We start from the raw sequence: 20606 nt of genomic DNA, 5'->3' as shown, positions 1-20606 counted from the left end.
ATCAGCAGGAAACAAGAAAAAAAAATCTCATAAATATCCTTTATATCTAAAGAGAAAAAGACTCCCCTCCCTTCCTTTTAGCATTTATTTCAGAAAACTTGGAAAATTCTCTCTACTCCTTTGAGAAGTACGTGAATCTTGAAAAAAAAAAATTGTTTTCCAGTCCAGGGAAGTCTTTCTCAATGTTCCATACAGCCCTCTTTGAAATAGAGACCCACAGGTCTCTATGTCCCAGGTGTTTCTCTGGGAAGGTAGGAGTTTAACTTGGTGGGCATCTTGCTCTAAGTTGCAAACCTAACTTAACTCCTGTTACAAAAAGTAAGGTTTCTATTTCATCACCATCAATTACTAGAAGAATGTTGGGTGAACTATGGGCAACAAATGGTGCTGTTGAGCATTATTTCAGGACTATTGTTTATCTTAGAAAGTGTATTTTCGAAGGTACACAAAAGGGTGATTTTCTTTCTCTGCTAGGAAGCACAACGTTTAAGTTTGTTTACTCAATAATGAAACTTTTTTTCTTCTACTTTGTGAAGAGGTTTGGGTAGGGTGGTGAGAGAAGATTACTATATGATTTTTTTTCAACACCTGCCACCAGAGTTGTCTAGGTTTGGGCCTTCTGCTCAGAGGTATCTAACTGCTCTGACCACCCATACTCCATAAAAATGTAAACAATCTGCTTACACAACTTTCTATATCCAAAGAGACTTTCTCACTCTACCCAAAAGGGATGCATTTTGAAGATACCCGGGCACTTCAGAGGCAAGTGGCATCAAACCAGGACGGCCTAACCGGCACCTTAAAAGACAGAAGGATTTTTGACTTGCAGGCTCCACCATTTACTAGATGGGACATTTTAGAGTAATAATCTCCTTTTGCCTTAGTTTCTGTATCTGTAAAACGAGCATTAAAAAAAGTTCTTTTTCGCTGGGCGTGATGGCGCACGCCTTTAATCCCAGCATTTGGGAGGCAGAGGCAGACGAATCTCTTTGAGTTCGAGACCAGCCTGGTCTACACGGTGTGTTCCAGGACAGCTGGGGCTACAGGGAGACCCTGTCTCAACAAGACCAAAAAAAAAAAAAAAAAAAAAGTTCTTTGCCTCACAAGCACAGTGCTTGGCATAGTAAAAAACCAGTAGGTGTTTATCAGTATTATTTAGCAAAGCAAAAAGACAAAGAAAGCAAAGCTTATATCCTTAAAGGTATTTACAGTCTAATCATTATAATAGTACCATCAGATCCTATCTGGGCAAAAATTAACTTTTAAAGAAAAAAGTAAAACAGAAACATCAAGTATTTACAACCAAAAGATCTGTAAGGGGGAGTGGTACATGGCCCGGGCCATCATTTGCCTAAGTGAACACGTATCTAGATGGTTTCTGTAGCCAAACACCATGTTTCAGTTTTAATCTCATTCTGAGAATGTTTGTCGAAAGAAACAACGAAGGTAGCACCAGTTTTGAGGCCAGAAGCCCTGCCAAAGAAAGGCTGAGATCTACAGCTCACTCATCTTGGGGCACGCCCCTGATTTTTCTCCTATCCAAGCCACTTAACTGAAAAGGGTTTTGTAAAGTTCTAAGAGTAAGTAAATGCTGACTTTCAACACACTATAGCCAGACACACAACTCTCCGCTGAGCTCCGGGCGGTGCCTCTGGCTTTGTTCTCGGCAGACTAAAACAAGTTCCTGACGCCATCTTGAAAACAAGACTCGTGAGGCCAGGGCGGTAGCTAGGCAACGACCACGCAGCCTCAGTCCAAAGAGCTCCGCCACCTGCCGCGTGGGCGGGGCGGGCAAGGCAGGCGTCCCGAGTGGAAAATAACCGCAGGTTCCTCTTAAAGGGGCAGGTGCCTGCGGCCTGGAGCACTGGAGCTCAAACGTACACTCGACATTGTAGTTTTCTCTGTGAATATCAATATTACCTTCTCAGAGGACGTAAAATCCAGTTTGACGTTAATTTCCTGGATAGCTTTCGTCTATAGCTGGGCAAATATGTTGGAATAAATAGGCTTCCTCAAAACCAAGGGGAAAAAACCCCTAAAGATTGAACGAAACAAAACAACGAAATCCCCAAGGGAACCCTACAATATCAAATGGCGAAGAACGAGGGCTAATGAACTCAAGAAGAGGCTGAAAGGAACGGTAGGAATAAAGTTATGACTATGCAGCAGGTTTGAACGTGGATTCCAAAGCAAAGAAAACCCAGTTTCGACAGTGTCAAATTATAGTATACTGAAAGTTACAGGAAAAACACGACGAACCAGTTGAAGAAGGAAAGCAGGATCGGAAAGCATCTCCTTACAGCTCACTTTTTACAGTAGTCTAAATCCACCATACTTTGGCCCTGCTTTTTAACAAACATTTTGTTTTTTACATGTATTTAAAGTGTGTGTGTGCGTGTGCATACCAGAGTGCACATGGGAAGGTCAGGGGAAAACTTGCAGAGTGGGTACTGGGGATCAACTTGAGTTGACAAGCCCCTTCTTATCAAAGAACTTTCCCTTCAAGCTAGCAGCTTTTATGATTGAGAAATCCATCTCAGTCTTTTTCTGAAGTACAAACACCACAATGCTCTGGGCTTTGCAACATAAACATCTAGGATATATTCTGCTGGAAGGCACAGCTGTGAAATTAAGATATTCAACTTGAAACAACAGAATTGGAGGGAGGGAGAGAGAGGAGAAAAAAGAAACACCATTCTCCCCAAAGCTGAAGATGTTGACATGTTAAATATCTTTTCAAGCTACTTCCAAAGATTAAAGGTGCCCCTTCACCCCTTCTCTGAAGTTTGCTCCCTGTACATGCCTCTTTTGTAAACGCCCTCAGGTATAGCTGTTCTCTTCAACTGACTGGTACTGGGCCTGGACATATGGAGTGATGTTCCAGTCTTACAATGACCCTCGAAAATTAATTTTTTGTCCCAGACTGGGACATTTTTGCCCATGTTCTCAGCCTTTTGATCCTTCCCTACATTTCTACCTTAAGCCACCTTTAACATGTTTTTTGCCTCTATTGAAAAGTCTCTTGGGGCTGGAGAGATGGCTCAGCGGTTAAGAACACTAGTTGTTTTTGCAGAAGACCCGCGTTTGAACCCAGCACCCACATGGCAACTAACAACTGTGTGTAACTCCAGTCCCAGGGGCTCCGACAGCCTTTTCTGACTTCTGAGGGCATTGCATGACACAGGTTCACTTACATGCAAGCAGTACACTCATACACATGAAATAAAAAATGAAAAATAAAAAAAAGTCTCTGAAATTTCATTTTTGACTTAATGATTTGTAAAGGATGCTTCCTGGTTTTCAGAATGCTGAGCTGTGCTAGTTAAGAAAATATTTTGCATGGGTTTAGACAGAAGGACAGTGTTCTGCCTGTGAATTTTCAAGTTTGTATACTAAAGAAAGGACCACATTATCTTTCTAGAACCATAAGGAAATTGGTTGTAACAAAAAAGGTGTGTGGTGCCAAGGAAGTGCTTTGGCTTCTGGGGATGGAATGGGAACTATGCCTTGGAAACAAAAACATGTGCAGTTGCAGCTGGTGCCTGCTATTCATTTATTGCCTTCATGTTCTATCACCACTGCTAAAGAACTGACATCTGAAAGTGCAGTCTCCTTGAAGAAAGCCTAGTGTGTGATAACAGATGATGCCTGCAGAGCCAGGCCTGTGCAGGGGTTGGTGTCTGAGCTGGACAGTGTCTTTTCCATCTTTCTTCTGCAGGGAAGGGGTATTTTATAACAAACAGTTCTGGGTACTAGAATAGTCTACACTGTCTGGGAGAATAGATAGAAAGACGGAGAAAGAGGCAGTGTGACACACACAGAGACAGAGAGACAGAGATTCAGATGGATTGTCGCCATAATTCTTTCTCTTAGATTCAGTTCTATAAAGTGTCTAAGAGACCAAATTACTACAAATTAGAAGCTAACTCTGAAGTATAATGAAAAGATTTTGAAGAAAGGAAAATGTTTATAAGGTAATAAGGTAAAAACTATAGCCAGGCCTGGTGGCACATGCCTTTAATCGCAGCGGGAGCAGGGGCAGATGGAGCTCTGAGATCAAGTCCAGTCTGGTCAACACAGTGAGTTCCAGGCCAGCTGTGGCTATAGGGTGACCTTGTCTCAAAAAAATCCCCACAAAATTTTAACAACCTTGCATTGAGGTAAATGCCTGTAATCTCCTCACTTGGGAGGCAGAGACAGGAGGACTGCTTCAACTTCAAGTTGAAGCCTGGTCTGCATAGTGAGTTACGGGCCAGTAGAGGCTACAGAGTTAAGATCCTATCTCAAAATACAAAACACAGCATAAACTTAGAAAATACTGTTGGATCCGAGGTTCGGGAATGATTGGAGACCACCCACCAGAATTCGAAATTTAGAAGATTTTATTGAAAAGCGTTCCAATTCTTGAATGACCAGTTGGGCACAGACTCCAGGAGCCAATAAATGGAGTCCGGCCCCGACCAAAAATGAGCGGGGGTTTTTTATTGGGTACTCTTGAAAATAGCCTGCGCAAACTGGGCAAACTTTGAATTGATTGGATAACTCTGAATTCCTTGTGTGTGGGGATTTCATTGGTTATAGTCATGGTCAGCCGCCTGGAATGTCTCAATTTGTCCTTTTACGGTAGGGTGCCCCTATCGGCCTCTGGATGCCCTTTTATGGTAAGGAATTTCGGTTGGTTTCAGCAAGGCATGTCGGGGCTTGCCTAACCTTAGCCCGCAGTATGGGGCAAAGGAGACTTACAGTTTCTAGGAACAGAGACTTAAGGCTGACAAGATGGAGGCTGCTAAAAAAATGGAGCCAGTGTGACTTGGATCCTTCAATACAGTTGGGTGTTATGTAGGAAGACAGTGCTTGGAGGTATTACCACCAATAAAATATGTTGTATATTGTGATGGTTAGTGCTGTCAACTTGACTGGATCTGGAATGAAAGGAAAGCTTCCAGGCACACCTACAAGAGATTTAGAGTCTGTTAGCCTGTGGCCATGCCTGTAAGGGATTGTCTTGATTTGGTTAATGGAGGTGGGAAGATCTAAAAGTGAGCCACACCATTCCCTGGTTTTTAGTTTGGGGCTGCATGAAAATGAAAGAAAGATGGCACTTGAGATAGCTCAGTGGGTAAAGGCACTTGCTGTAAAAGCCTGGCCACCTGAATTCCATCTGCAGAGAAGATGTGTACACTTTATGTGTTAAAGAGACCACACCAAAATCAGAGACCCCCCCCATCCACCCAAGTTAGGTGAAGAGAGTTTAATTTTATGCTAGTGGACTGACCAGCAACCCCTTCCAGTTTTGGTTTTTTTTTATATTCATATGTGAGGAAATGCAAGCAAAAGGTATATAGTATATACATGGTAATTAAGAAAAATAATATAGAGCAGCAAACGTTACAGGAATGTGAAAGCTTTGGAGAACAAAGACTTCTGTGGGGTAAACACAGGGGGCAAAGGGAAAGACTCCTGTTCACCTCCCCCATTTTGTTTCTTGTCTCTGAGCTTTTCCTTTTTCAAAAGTGGTTTTCCCAGGGTGAGGCTCATCCACTGCACCCCTGGATTTGCTGACCCTGCAATTCCCAAATGTGGAAACTCGACTGTATAATTTGTTGTAGTGGGGGAATGTGTTCACCCTCTCCCCCGAATTAAGGAAAAAAAGGAAGGCAAGAATCAACTCCATAATGTTGTTTTTTGACTCCCACAAGTGTATCATAGCATGCCCACCCCCACACACCATGCTCATAGCGATAATAAAATTTACAAAGAAAGAAAAGAAAAAGGAGAAAGTAAACTGAGCACAGACATCTGTTGCCCTCTGCTTCTTGACCACGGATGTTGCTTCAGGCTCCTGTTGCCTTTGCTTGGTGGTCATCATGGACCGCATCTTGAACTCTGAGCCCAAAGAAATCCTTTCTCCTTTAGGTTGCTTTTGTCAGACTATTTTATCACAATAACAGACAAGGTAATGACACATACTAAAATTACTGATAAGCAATGAATAATTTTTTAATATAACTAGAATTTATTACATACTACTACTAAAAAATATTGCTTATTGCAAATATTGAATCCATCACTCTAGAGTCCAGCCTTGGAAGACAAAAGAAAAATGAGGAGGAACCCAATAGAGGGATGCTTTTGGAAGCCCTTGTCAAGAAATTCCAATGGACTCTCATATGAACATTTGAAAATTGCCCTGTTCTTACTTTTTTCTAGTTCCCTGTCTAGAACTTGTAATGCTAATTACTCTTGCCTTTACTTCTCCTTCACATCTCCTATTCATGATTCAAGGGCTTTCTTCTTCCCTTAGGGAAAAGTTATGCAATTTGGGAGTCTTTTAGATAGACCTTCTGAAGGGGTACTCCAATTGTCCCATCCTGTGTCCTTGTTCAGCATGGAAGAAGCCAGAGCAGTCTGTGTCCTGATTCCCTATTGGTAATTTGGGGAACCTCTTCAGAGGATGGCATGATAAGAATAGGAGGTAGGGGGCTGGAGAAATGGCTCAGCAGTTAAGAACACTGACTGTTCTTGCACAGTACCCGGGTTTGGTTCCCAGCACCCACACATTGGCTATGAACTGTCCTTAACTCCAGTTCCAGGGGAAGCCGACACTGTCTTCTGACCTCTGTGGCACTGCATGACACGGGTGCACTCACATACATGCAGGCAATACATTCATACACATAAAATGAAAATAATGAATAAAAATAATTAAAAAAAAAAGTAGGGGGTAGGAATTTGCTAGGCAGTTAGGGTAAAAAGACCCCAAAGGAAAGTAGCCAGTTTCTTGGCTAAAAGTCAAAATGTCCTTGGGACTGTTAGCAACATACTCTGTTCCAAAGGCCAAAAATGTCAAAAGTATTTGGGAGCTTGTATCTAATCCTTGAAAGATTTTCAAAAAGACCAAAAACAAGAAAAGATTTTAGGGTTACTTCTTCAGAGGGGGGAATATTAGAGTACCCAATAGCCCCATAAAAACAAATAAATGAAAGAAGGAAAAAAAAAGAAAAAGAAAAAAGTGATGGGGAGATATGGGAGGTGTTGGGAGGGAGTGGGCATGGATTTGATCAAAACACCTTATATATAGCATGCATGAAATTCTCAATAAAGTTTTTGTAAAAGTTAAAATATTGGTTATTTTTAGTTTACCTGAAATTCAAATTTAATGAGTAACTTGTATTTTTACTTGCTAAATTCAGCAAATTTAATCTGAGGACTCACAGGAGACAAGAGGAATTGGATTTTTCTGTCTGAGGCATGAGCATGACACACAGCATCCAGGCTGTCTCCCCACTAAGTCACGAGGTCCTCCAAGAGCACTTCTTAGTAACTTGTTCTTTCATTCATTCATGAAGCAGTTATTTATTGAGTGCTCGCCATGTGCAAGGCATACATTTTGGGAGGAGTGTGAGAGACAAGGTAGAAGTCCTTGTTCTTGGCCAGTCCTGTAAAATGATAATCACCATAAATGAAATGTGATGGCACCATTTGCTCAGAGAACTGTGGGAACGTCAGGTTGAGTTTATCGGATTAAGGCTGGGAGTGGAAACTGGAAGTGACTCAGTGAGCTGATCTCAAAAGAGAATAAATTGGCAGAGAGGCTGGCAGGATATTTTTTAATAAGACAAGGTCTGATGTAGCTCAGCCTGGTCTCAGGCTTGTAATGTAGTCAAGGAAGATCTTGAACTTCTGATCCTCCTGCCTCCACCTCTGGAATGCTGGGATTATAGATAGACATATGTCACCGAACCTCATTTTGTTTGATACTAGGGGTCTGACTCAGGGCTTTGTGCATGCTAGACAAGTACTCAACTAACTGAACCAACTATATCCCCAGTCCCTATACATTATTTTCTTCTTTTTTCATTTAATATCTCTTGGAAATCAGTGCATAGAGAACAACTGTTAATTTTTTCCATGTGGTATTTCACTATAGGGGCAATATGCTTTCCTGGATTTTATAATTTTTGTTTTGTTCTGTTTTTTGAGATAGTGTCTCATTTTGTAGTCCCAGCTGTTCATTATGCGGATCATCCCAGGCTGGTCTTGATCTCACAGCTATCTACCTGCCTCTGCCTTCTGAGTGCTGGGATTAAAGGCCTGTGACACCATGCCCAATGGATTATATAATCTTACTACTGCAAAAACGTATCTTTTTTTTTTTTTTTTTTTTTACAAAGTTTTACTAGCTAGGAACACAAATGTTGGATCAAAAACGTATCTTTGTATGGATTCTTTTTGTCCTTGTATGACATTACTTATGCATTCCTACAAAAAGAATTCCTGGATCTGTGTGTTTAAAAGTGATAATGGTGCTCATTGTGGTGACTCATGTTTGTAATCCCAGTCTTGGGATGCTGAGGTAGGGGAGTTCCTTAGAGCTCCAGGTCATCAAGGCCTGAGTATTTGTCCTTCTAAAGGACTGACAGGCAGGAGAGATGGCTCAGAGGTTAAGAGCACTGGCTGCTCTTGTAGGGGACCCATACAGTTTCTAAAATCCTGATGACTGTTCTATCAGGAAAGGATTGGAGCGTGTCACACAGCAGGAATGTGGAAGTTAAAGGACAACTTTGTGTAGTAGGCTTTCCTCTTCCATGTTAGTTTTTCCTGATGGAGCTCAGTGATCAGGCTTGCAAGTGTTTTACCAACTGAACCAGCTCCTCTGCCCCTCTGATTTTTGGAGACTGCATTTCTAAGTGTAACCTGGAGGCTGGCCTGTGACTCAAAGTAGTCCTCCTGCCACAGCCTCCCAAGTGCTGGAATTACAAACGTGTGCCACCACACCTGGCTATATAAATCACGAAGATTCTTATTGACATAGAACGAAAATGTACACTTTACTTGGCAAAGTACAAAACACAGGCTACAAAGCTACATACACATTGTAAGTAACACAGTTGTAAAACTTGTCTAATAGTAATTATTCTTGGAGTGGTATTCTGCGTGATATTTTCGTGTTTTTCATGTTTCCTATCCAGCATAATCAAAAATAAAACTTTCCTGGGTGGGGGGGGGGCAAGGGTACTGAGACTTGAACCCAGGGTCTGAGCTACAACTCTCAGCCCTGAAATCAAATATTTTTAAAGCTTAGTAAAGGAGGTACCAAATTCCACACACAGGGTAATCTCCCAAAATAGTCTGTACTGAAAACTAAGTGTATCTGATTAGAACACAGCTTTAAATTTTTTTATGTATATATTTTTTAACTTGCTATATTTTATTTAAAAATCTGAAATACTTTTTAATGGAAGTCTGCTAATGAAATTCTGTAGGCAAAACCTTAAGGCCTAAGGAACATTCATGCCTTGGGCATTTTAGAGAAAGTTCAAAGATTCTGTCTAAACAATATTTGCAAGGGAGAGGGGAAAAATGGGGTGATTATTGCAAAACACAGGAATACTGTTATGAAGGAAGCTCTATTCTTCCTTCAGGTGGACGAGAGGAACGGATGATTCCAGACCCTCTGCATTTAAGGATCCAGAGAAAAGCCGCCTTGTCGCCCCTCCGCCCTTTTGGTGGACTGCAGGCTTTAGGAAGTGCGTATTTCGGTTCCTCAGAGGTCTGGAATAGCATGCCTCTACAATTTATTTCAAAATTATACAGAATACCAGTTGTGGCTGAAGGGAGGCGGTTCTCAAACCTCTGCTTGGGTCAGAACTGCATTTTAATCCTTAAAGGCCTGAAGAGTCCCTTTTTCCTGTTGTCACACCATCTCATTTCTAGTTTCACTTAACACCAATGCCGTTTCGATCCCGAGCTTTGCGTGCGTCCATTAACTAGTGTGGCCACAGTTCAGTCAAAATATTAAACTTCCAAAGCCTTTAGGAGACCAACGTGTGTATGTGGGGTCTGTTATCTCATCAGACATGCCAATGGCTTCAGAACTTTGCAAATAACGGCAGAGAGAATCCGAATCCTACCTTAGAAACTTAAATCGCAGCTCCAAGGCGACAAATACCTTATTCTAAACACGCCATCATTTTCTAAGTAAGTGTTAACTTTCTTCTTCCCTCTAGCTCCTCCGCCTCCCAAAGCCAGGTAAGGAAAACGAACGCCGTGGGGCTGGGACGAGTGGACCTCCAAAGACCTGGGCAGGGATGGGGGGCGGGGGGCGGGCCTTCCAGGAACCGCTGGGAACGCCAGGAGGTTCTGCTTTATTTCCCGTGTTAACACATAGCAACAGACGTGCATTTCTCTTACTAAAACTAGAAACTATATTCAAGTTCAACGGCAATATTAAAAATAAAGGGAAAAAACCAAAGACCCAGAAGTTGGGCCTCTGCCACATTCGCTGTCCCCGGGAATCGGAATGCCAGTGGGAACCGGCGACCCAGTCCGCAGCCTGAGCATGCAGACCGTGCAGGAGCTGCGGTGGGAGAATGCATTGGCCGGGCTCCTAGTAGGCCTTGCTCTGCTGTACGTGCGGACCTAATCGCTCCCTCCAGGAAACAACGCCCGCTCGGAGGTCCCGCTATAAAAAATAAAAAGAAGACCCCTGCTGTGTAACTGCTGCCCTGGGCCCGACCCCTGCCCACATCCGGTCCCCTGACTCCGGGGCTGGCGGAAGTCGGCTCCGCCCCACTACGCAGCTCCCCCTCCACGCCGCCCTACCAGTCGCTGCCTCAAGGGCGCGGACGACGCACCCCTCCCCCGTGCGGCCATCTTGTTGTTTTCTCACAGCTTCCCTTCACCCCACTCCGCCACGTGGCGCGCTGCAGCGGAAGCGAAGGCCACGCCCAAGCTTCCGGTCAGACCGGTTCCAGCCGGCCTCGGGACTCAGACGTGCGGCTGCCCCCTGCTGGCAGGCCGCGGAGGTGCGGCCACGCCCGGTCTCCTCCGCCATTTCTTGCGCGCCGCCTCGCACGTCGGCTCTCCGGCACCATCCAGAGCGAGGCTGCCCCGTGACGTACGCGGGAACGCCTTTCCATCCAGGCCTGCGGCGCTTCTCGGCCGGCCAGCGTGTGGTAATTGCTTTAAATTCTAAATGCTGCAGCTTGGTCTACAGAGTTCCAGGCCAGCCTTGTGTCAAAAAGATCCCCGCCATCCCCCCCCCCCCCCAAAAAAGAATTAAAAAAACACACAAAAAACAACGCAGCGCAGTGGCGGCGTATCCCTTTAACAGGCCGTTGCCGGACAGTACTATTTGAATGCTTGCTATGACTTAGTTGTCAGGTCTCAGCTCTGCTCAGGCTGTGGGGCCGGCACTGGACTCTATTTCCACTTTACTTTTAGGTTCTCAAAGACCATCTGGCCAGCATCTGCATCTTCAGGGAGCTCATTGAAATATGAATATCAGTCTTCCCACACTCCCCAAATTAGAAGCTGTGCAGAGAATGAGGCCTGATAATGTGATGGACAAGGGCCAAGGGGATTCTGGGGCATTTTGACAACCCCTGGCCTCGCACACCCCGTAAGAGGAGGAAGAGGAAGAGGGTCTTTAGTGAGTGCTAACTTGAAGCCAGGCACTAATGTAGGCCATTTGTGTAATTTTGGGGTGGCATCCTTCCCACCACACTCATTGCTTAGTGGAAAAAGGTTCACGCTTTCCATGTTCAGTGCTAACGTATGTAATAAAATACTACAAGATTCTATGTGACATTTGCTTGCACTGTATACATAAAATAGCTTGGCAAGGATATAAAAATGTCAGTATTGGTTTACCTCCATCCGGAAGTGATGGGTAGGTTGTTAGGAGGAATTGGGAAGATTTTTTTTTTTTTTTAAATGAGTGTAATTTTTCAGTGTAAACCATATGACTATTTCTTATTCCAAAGAAAGAAATTATATTCAGAACATGGTTAGAACTTAATTGGAATGAAATCCACATGGCTCCAGATTCCATGTCTTCTGTTGACTACACATGAAATACTGTTTAAAACATAATGCTAAATAAATGAAGTATTGTTAGCAATAATGAGACTTTTAGAAGTTCCTGATTTAAATTTCTGAACAACGACCTTTTCTGATTGTGCTATGAAAGCACATTGTATGGTACATAAAACTTTAACACAAAACTGCTTTTTAGAGAAGTTCAACCCCTTTCCCTTCCTTCCCTTCTTCCTTCCTTCCCTCTTTCCCTACCTCCCTCTTGCTTTGTGAGACAGGGTCTCATAATTCAGGCTGGCCTCAAACTCCAACTATGTATATGTAGTAGAGGATGATGTGGAGCTCCTTATTCAACACACACAGACGTGTGCGCACACACACACACACACACACACGCACATACACAGTGCTAGGATTATTGGCCTGTGTCACTTTACCTGGCTTTTTTCCCTTCCCTCCCTCCCTCCCTCTCTCCCTTCCTTCCTTCCTTCCTTCCTTTCTTCCTTCTTTTCCTTCCTTTTTTTTTTTTTTTTTTTTTTTTTTTTTTTTTGATGGGGTCTCATTCCTCTAACTCAGGCTGGGCTGGAATTCACTGTGTAACCCAGGTAGGCCTTAACTCTAGGCAGTTATGCCTCAGCCTTGCAAGTGTTAGGATTACAGGGGTGGCAAAGAAAGAGACCACCACTCTAGTTGAAAGCCTCCTGGCAAGGCAGACTTTACTTCTGATCAGAAGGGTGCGAGAACAAAAGGTCAAGCATATCTTGTTAAGATGGCCTTCCCCTTTATTTCTGAAGAGAAGGAGCCTGGCTGTTCTTCATTGGTTGATGTTCAGCTGCACAATCTAAACATGATTCATTAATTAGGGAGGAAGGAAACGTGGTATTAAGAATTTTTGACATTTGACATTGGGCTCTGGTACATCAGTAGAATCAAGAAGTCATAAAAGGAGGAAGAGGGTTTGTGGATGTGGGGGGGGGATGGTAAGGGCACAAAAGCTTTCCCACAATGTAACTATGAGACTTACAAAAGGGAGATGAGAAGTGAATGCTATAAATTACACTGATAGGTTAAGAAATAACATCAAGAAATAACAGGAAGGTTAAGAAATAACATCAAGAGGCTGGAGTGATGGCTCAGTGGTTAAGAGCACTGACTGCTCTTGCAGAGGACCCAGTTTTGGTTCCCAGCAACCACATGGTGGCTCTGGTTCTGGCTCTGGCATCCTCTTCTGGCCTTCTTAGGCACTACATACACAACAATAAATATACCAGCAATCAAATCACTTACATGGTGGCCTCTGCTTTTAATTCTTGCTCTTGGGAGGCAGAGGCAGGCAGAGCTCTGTGACTTTGAGGCCAGCCTGGCTGTCATAGCAGGTTTGAGACTAGTTATGGCTACAGGGCTGTCTCAAAAGACAAAAAAAAAAAACAAAACAAAACAAAAAAAAAACATACAGAATGGAGCAGGGCATGGTGGTGCACACTTTTGATTCCAGCACTGGGGAGCCAGAGGCAGGCTGAGTTCTGTGGGTCTGAGGCCAGCCAGGCCAAGGTTACATAGAGAGACCCTGCCTTAAGAAAAGAAACAAAAACAGAACTGGAGAATTCAGAGGTTGAGAGTACTCGCTGCTCTTGAAAAGGACTTGAGTTTGGTTCCAAGCACCCACGTTGGGCAGCTCACAACCACCTGTAATTTCTGCTCCAGGGAATCTCTGAGGCCTTCTTCTGGCCTCCACCACAAATATGCATAATTTTTAAAAAAGATATATGAAAAAATTACTTTTCAGATATGATTAATTTGGGGTAGGGAGATGATGTAGGATGTTTGAGATGGGCTCTCAGTGTCATCATCACGGGTATCTTCATAAGAAGGAGACAGGAAGGTCCGACTGCATACAGAAGAGATAATCATGTGGCTGCAGAGGCAGAGACCAGAGTATTACCTCTATAAATCTCAGAATGCCAAGGATCACTGGATGTACTAGACGTGTAGCTTCCAAAACAGTGGGAGAATGCATGCTAGCTAGTCCCCTCCCTCATGGCAGAGATGCCCCCTTACCTGTTTCTGCTTACCCAAGGTTAACCATGGCCCCCAAATACTAAGGACAATACCGTGTTTTTATAAAACATTTTACTATTTTTATGAGTGTATTGCCTGCATGTATATAAGTGCACCTGTGTCATGCAATGCCCACAGAGGTCAGAAGAGGGCATCAAATCCCCTGGAACTAGAGTTAAAAACAGTTGTTAGCTGCCATGTGGGTGCTGGGAAGCAAACTCGGGTCCTCTGCAAGAGCAGCCAGTACTCCTCACCACTGAGCCATCTCTCCAGCCCCCAAAATGTCATATTTTGAGAGCAAGAGAAATCACATTCAACTCATTTTCATTGCTAGACTCATTGGTACTTGCCTATAAATCTAGTCCGGAGGGGAGCCTCTGGTTTGGCTTGGCACGACAGGGCCTACCTGGAAGCTAAGTGCTCGATGAGAAGGAGACGCTGCCATGTGCAGTGCATCACCTCCAAAGATACATGTGACTCCTCATCCCAGACCAGAAGAGGGTGTCACCCTGAGATGCTGGGCCCTGGGCTTCTACCCTGTGGAGATCACCCTGACAGGCCTCAGAGGGATGGGGAAGGCCAAACTCAGGACATGGAGTTTGTGGAGACTAAGCCTACAGGAGATGGAAACTTTCAGAAGTATGCAGCTGTGGTGGAACCTTCTAGAGAGGCTCAGAGCTACTTGTGCCATGTGCAACTTGAGGAGCTGCCAGAGTCTCTCACCCTGAGACAGGAAAGGTCTTCCCAGCCTTCCACCTCCATCATGGGCATCCTGCTGAGCTGGTTCTCTGTGGAGCTGTGGTCATTGCTGTTGTGAGGTGAAGGAGGAGGAGCTCAGGTGGACAAAGGTGCTGTGCTCTGGCTGCTAGACAAGATCACTGCCTTGTGTGGGACTGAGACTTACTGGACTTGTTTGGTCTCTCCCCTTTCATGTGGTGATTTCAACTGACTTTTCATTCTACAACTGTCAACTGACTGTGTCCAAATGTCCATCTGCTATCAATATGACGTGAGGAAATGAGGAACCCAGTGTAGCTTTGAACACTGAGGCTTGCCCCCGCCTGCGGGGACCCTGTACAGGTAAAGCTCGAGGGGGACCACTCCCTGAAAGGAAAAACGGGCGAGAAAGAAGAGACGGAGCCCAAGCAAGTCCACTTGTCAAGGGCCGCTTTATTGTACTGCAAGCCTTTATTATATACAGTTTGTATTCAGAGGGGGTTGAAGAAGTTGGTCAAAGGTTACAGCATTCTTATGGGTATGGGAGGGGGACTGAGCAATTCAGCAACGTGACTGACCACCAGATGTTCCAAGAGATTACTGCATGACTCATTTTTCCGAGAACTGTTTGCAAGAGGAAGAGAAAGATAACCTTGCCATAAATTCTTTCCCAAGGTTACTTGTGCAAGCAGAATGTCCTGCTTAAGTCAACTGTTTGTAGAGCTATATTATATTTTTTGGTAATGAATGTTGTTTCTCCAGCTCCCGACAGAGGCTCAGCCTCACACCAACGTGTAGTCTCCTCCCAGCTGCCTCTCCTTTTCCAATAAAGGCAAAGCTGGGCCACCTCTATTCCTTGATGTCCTTTCAGGGTTCACTGAGCTTCAGCTTCTTACTTCACTCTTGAAAATAAGGATGTAGATAGGGATTTGTTTTTCAACTTCCATATAAGGTATGGTTCATAGGATCATTAGAGGAGAAGAAAATTTATAAAATTTGAAAACTAGCCAGGTCAGAAAAAAAAAAAAAGAAAGCGTGTAAATTGTATTTTCACATACTGCGTTGTTGTTTGTTCCAGGCTAGCCTGGAACTTTCCATCCTCCTTCTTTTACCTCCTGAGTGCTGGGATTACATGTGTGTATCACACCTGGCTCATTTATTGTTAAAATTATTCTATTTTATTATTATTTGTGTTTTTTTTACTGTGTCTAATTTATAAATTAAACTTTAAAATATTTTATTTATTATTTTTATTTTATGTGTATGTGTATATTGCCTGCATGTAGGTAAGTGCACCCATGTCGTGCAGTGCCCGAGGAGGACAGAAGGGGATGTCGGATCCCTGGGAACTGGAGTTACGAACAGTTGTTAGCTGCCACGTGGGTGCTGGGATTTGAACCCAGGTCTTCTGCAAGAACAACCAGTGTTCTTAACCCCTGAGCCATCTCTCCAGACCCTATAAATTAAACTTTATCATATATTTATATATCTCTATCTATCTATCTGTCTGTCTGTCTGTCTGTCTGTCTATCTATCCATACATACATAAATCAGTCTACTGAGCTTGGTACTGTCTGTGGTTTTAGGAATCCTTTGGAGGTTTTGGAGTGTATCCCTGGTAGATGGGGAATTGACTCTAAATTGCTACTGTAACCCAGGAATCTAATGCAGGGTGTGGTGGGGCAGGGGGGACTTGTTTGGAAGTATATTAGTAGCACTATATGATTCAACAAGCATTAGCTGTCTGTATTAGAGATGAGGGGCGGTGCTCATAAAGAGCACAGATCTTCCCTTGACCAGTTGCCACTGTATCCGAACCAGGACCACTTTTCTAATGGAGTCCAGAAATCTCTATATATTGAAATTAAAACAGTAACAATTAAGGAGGCTGAAGCAAGAGGATGGAAGCGAGTTTGAGGCTAACCTGGGATATAGAGTGAAATCCCAACCACAAAACTAACCTTCATGTGATTCTGCAATACCGTCCTTTGTAAATTTCTATGCACTGTGTACTAATACCCTAAGATTTCACACACAAACACACACACACTCAGGGCTGGGGATATAGCTCAGTGGTAGAGTACTTGCCTAGTATATGCAGATCCCTAAATTCAATCCCAGTGTAGAAAGAAAGAAAAAAATGTGAGTGCATGTGCGTGCATGAATGTGTGCTGGTGTACGTGTGCACATGTTTATGGCAGTATGGGGGCCAGAAGTTGATGTTCGGTGTATTCCTCAATGCTTTCCATCTTATTTTTATTTTTTATTTTTTGGTTTATTATTATTTGTGTGTGTGTGTGTGTGTGCGTGCGTGTGCATGTGTGTGTGTGTGTGTATGTGTGTATGAGCATATTGCCTGCTTGTAAGTGCACCTGTGTTGTGCAATGCCTGTGGAGTCAGAAGAGGGCATCAGGTTTCCCTGGACTGGAGTTACAGACAGTAGTTAGCTGCCATGTGGGTGCTGGAAATCAAACTTGGGTCTTCTGCAAGAGCATTCAGTGTTCATAACTGCCGAGTCATCTCTCTAGCCCCTATTTTTTGTGTTTTTAGAGACAGGGTCTCCATGCAGCCCCAGCTGGCCTGGAACTTGCTATGTAGATCACTTGCTTCTGCCTCCTGAGTGCTGGGATTAAAGGCATGCACTGCCATGCCTGAGCACCGTCCACCTTGTTTTTGAGCAGGCTGTCACTGAACCTGGATCTCGCTGATTCAGCCCCAAGGTGCCTCCTCTGTCCATCTCCCAGCACTAGCATTACAGGTGTGCACTGCCACACCTAGTTGTTTATGTGGGTGCTGGGAATTCAAACTCAGGTCCTCATGCTTGCAGCTCAAGTACTTTACCGACTGAGCCAACTTTTCAGCCCCATCTCAAGCCCTCTCAAAATTTGACTTGAACTTGCCATGTACCTTAGGATGGCTTTAAAATATCAGTCTTCCTGCCTCAGCCTCCCAAGTAGCTAGGCTTACACCATATCCGGTTTCCCGTGATAGATACTGAAGATGCAAGGAAGAGATAAAATATTCCATCCTCAAGGTGGTTACAAATACACTAAGGAGAAGATACAGGAAAAAGATAATTTCAGGGTGCTGGGGGATGTGACTCAGTGTTAGTGTTAAGGCCCTGCTTTACTCCTCAGCAATATATACATCCAAAAAATGTTGGGGGACTGGTAACATGGTAAGGTGCTTATAGCAAAGTCTGAGGATGAGTTGGATCCCTGGAGCCCACAAGGTGGAAGGAGAGAACCGACTCCTGAGAGTTGTCCTCTGACCTCCACATGTGCATGACAGGGCATCCATGCTAATATACATTCATACACATATAAAATAAATAAATGAAATTTGAAAAAAATTTTGATGAATCTAGTGTTAACTTTTTTTTTGTTTTGAGACAGAGTCCTGCTGTCTAAGCTGGCCTAGAACTTTCTGATCCTGCTGCCTCAGCCTCACAAATGCTAGGAATATTTGTGTGCACCACCATGCTTAACTCATTGAGTTGTTTCTTTGTGCTAAGTAGATCACAGACACCATCTCCCTGTTCTTCAAAACCACTCTAAGAGAAAGAGAATAGCTCCACCTTAGGAGTGAGAAAACTTTGACATAGAAGATGAACCTGCCCTAGCTGTTTGATCACTAAATGGGGAGGAGGGCTGATGGGACTAGACAGCTTTCTGGAAAAGGGGCCCCACTCTTTGTTCAGAGGAGTAAATGGAGTTGCCGGGGGACAATGCCAGACTGAGCAGCTGCATGAGGATAGGGTGCTTAGTGAGAGTGGATGATGGGGTAACAGGAGAGAGGCACACAGGATGAGGCAGCAAAGAAAAGTGGGACACTATGCTTCCAAAGCCAAGGCAGTGGCCCTCTCGGCCAAGATGCTCCACTCCTCAGCAGCCTGCAGGAAGAGGCCAGGCAAGCTCTCAGGCCTGGCCAGAGAATGCAAGACTCAAGCCATTAAGTGGGGGCTCTGTTCCTACCCTAATCCCTAAACATTCCTGTGGTGTTCTAGGACTTGGCATTGAAATGCCCGCCTTCTGATGGGACAACCTCTCATCTGTCAGGCTTGGTTAGGAACTGAATAAAGCCTCCAATTAGTTGTCGGCAGTTTCCAGCTGTTTTAACAAGAAAAGTTTTTTGTTTTTTTTAAACTTACATTTTGTAGTAAATTTGGGAGAAACTATGTTTTATCCTCTATCCTCTCAGGCAAAAGGACTAAAGAAAAGAGGTGGGATGAGATTAAGGAGAAGACTCCCGAGCAAGCAAGGGAAATGTGTTCTGATACTACATCTTTTTTGTTCAACAGGGCAGCCCTATTTTATATCTATCTTTGGGGTACAGAGTTGGGATACAATGTAATAAATCTCATGCACATCATTCAGCTTCAATGATTATCAGCTGATGTCCAATTTTGTTTACTCTCTGCTCACACCTACTTCCTTCACCTGATTATTTACTATGAGCATGAGTGTGTATGCAGCTGTGCTTACCTGTGTGGGCACGTGTGGAGGCCAAGTGTTGACATCAGTATGACATCAGTATGTTGTTCTCAATCACTCTCTGCCTTTTTAAAAAATTAAAAAAAATTTTTATTCTATGTGTATGAGTGTATGCCTGCATGTATGTAATGCACCTGTATCATGCAATGCCCTCACAGGTCAGAAGAGGGCATCTTATCCCCTGGAACTACAGTTATAGACTGTTGTTAGCCACAGTGTGGGTCCTGGGAACAAACTTGGGTCCTCTGCAAGAGCAGTCAGTGCTCTTAACTGCTGAGCCATCCCTCCAGCCCTTCCACCTTAATTTTTGAGACTGGGTCTCTGGCTGAAACTTGAGCCAGCCAATTTGGTTCCTGGCTAGCTAGCAAGCCCCAGGGATCCTTCTGTTCCTATCTCTTCAATGCTGGGATTACAGGTTCTTTTCTGAATCTGGCTTTTTATGTGGGTGCTGGGGTTCAGAATTTAGGTCCCCATGCTCCTGAGGCAAGTATTTTACCGAGTCATCTCCCCAACCCTCATTTTAAAAAGTTTTAGCATTGTAGCAGAGTCCCCACTAAGCTGTCCAGGCTGGCCTTGAACTTGTCACCCTGCTCAGTCCTAAGTGCTGAGGCTGTAGGTGTGTGCAGGAATGGCTGCCATCTTTAACAAGTGAGATGAGAACTGTTGAGTGCCCTTGTCAAGTCTGTCCTTGCATCTCCACTGCCCCAGCAGATCTGAGATCCTTTGCTTGTCTCTATCTCCAGTGATTGCTGTTCTCTGTTTTTGTATTTTTCAATAATTAAAAAAATATGTATTTTTATTTGTGTGTATATGTGTGTGTGTGTGTGTGTTTGTGTGCCCTAAGAGGCCAGAAGAAGGTCTTATATCCCTTGGAGCTGGAGTTACAGGCAGTTATGAGTCACCCATGTGGGTGCTGGGAACTGAACTTTGGTCCTTTGAAAGCACAGCAAACTAATTATTATTATTATTATTATTTTTATGTGTATGAGTGTATTGCCTGCATGTAAGTGCACTTGTATCGTGCAATGCCTTCAGAGGTCAGAAAAGGGCATCAGAGTCCCCTGGTACTGGAGTTACGGACAGTTGTTAGCTGCCATGTAGGTGCTGGGAACCAAACCTGGGTCCTCTGCAAGAGTAACCAGTGCTCTTAACCACTGAGCCATCTCTGTAGCCCCGTGGCAAGCATTCTTAACCACCTGAGCCATCTCTCCAGCCCATTGTTTTGTTTCTAAAATATTTATTTTTGTGAATGTATGTATATGGAATATGTGTTTGTACATAAGAGCACACATGTGGAGGTCAGAAGACAACATTTGGGAGTCAGTTCTCACCTTCCACCTTCTTTTAAATTAGTCTTTCCTGTTTGCTGCTGTACTGTGTACTCCAGACAAGTTGGCCAAAGAGCTTGGGGGCGGGGTGGGGAGGTGTCTCCTGTTTCTGGCTCTCTTCTTGCTGTAGGAGTGCTGGGATCACAGATATGCTGTTTTGCCTGGCCTTCACATGGATTTTGAGGATCAC

The 20606-nt window shown here is 43.9% G+C and overlaps 1 long non-coding RNA gene and 1 other non-coding gene across 2 annotated transcripts; one reads left to right on the top strand and one right to left on the bottom strand.

Annotated features, from left to right (window-relative positions):
- Positions 1-5477: 5477 nt before the first annotated feature.
- On the top strand, positions 5478-5637 carry LOC115067573. The gene has a single exon (XR_003846963.1). It is a non-coding gene; the product is annotated as a U1 spliceosomal RNA (small nuclear RNA).
- A 1487-nt stretch (positions 5638-7124) lies between these two features.
- On the bottom strand, positions 7125-10808 carry LOC115067569. Its single transcript, XR_003846962.1, has 3 exons — positions 10606-10808; positions 9915-10465; positions 7125-7439 (listed from the first exon to the last, which is right to left on the bottom strand). It is a non-coding gene; the product is annotated as an uncharacterized LOC115067569 (long non-coding RNA).
- Between the last annotated feature and the right edge of the window lie 9798 nt (positions 10809-20606).

This window comes from Nannospalax galili, unplaced genomic scaffold (genome assembly GCF_000622305.1).
Source record: "Nannospalax galili isolate Female #2095 unplaced genomic scaffold, S.galili_v1.0 scaffold63, whole genome shotgun sequence".
NCBI lineage: Eukaryota > Metazoa > Chordata > Mammalia > Rodentia > Spalacidae > Nannospalax > Nannospalax galili.
The sequence above is the reverse complement of the archived record's forward strand: the minus strand, read 5'-3'. Positions and strand labels throughout refer to the sequence as shown.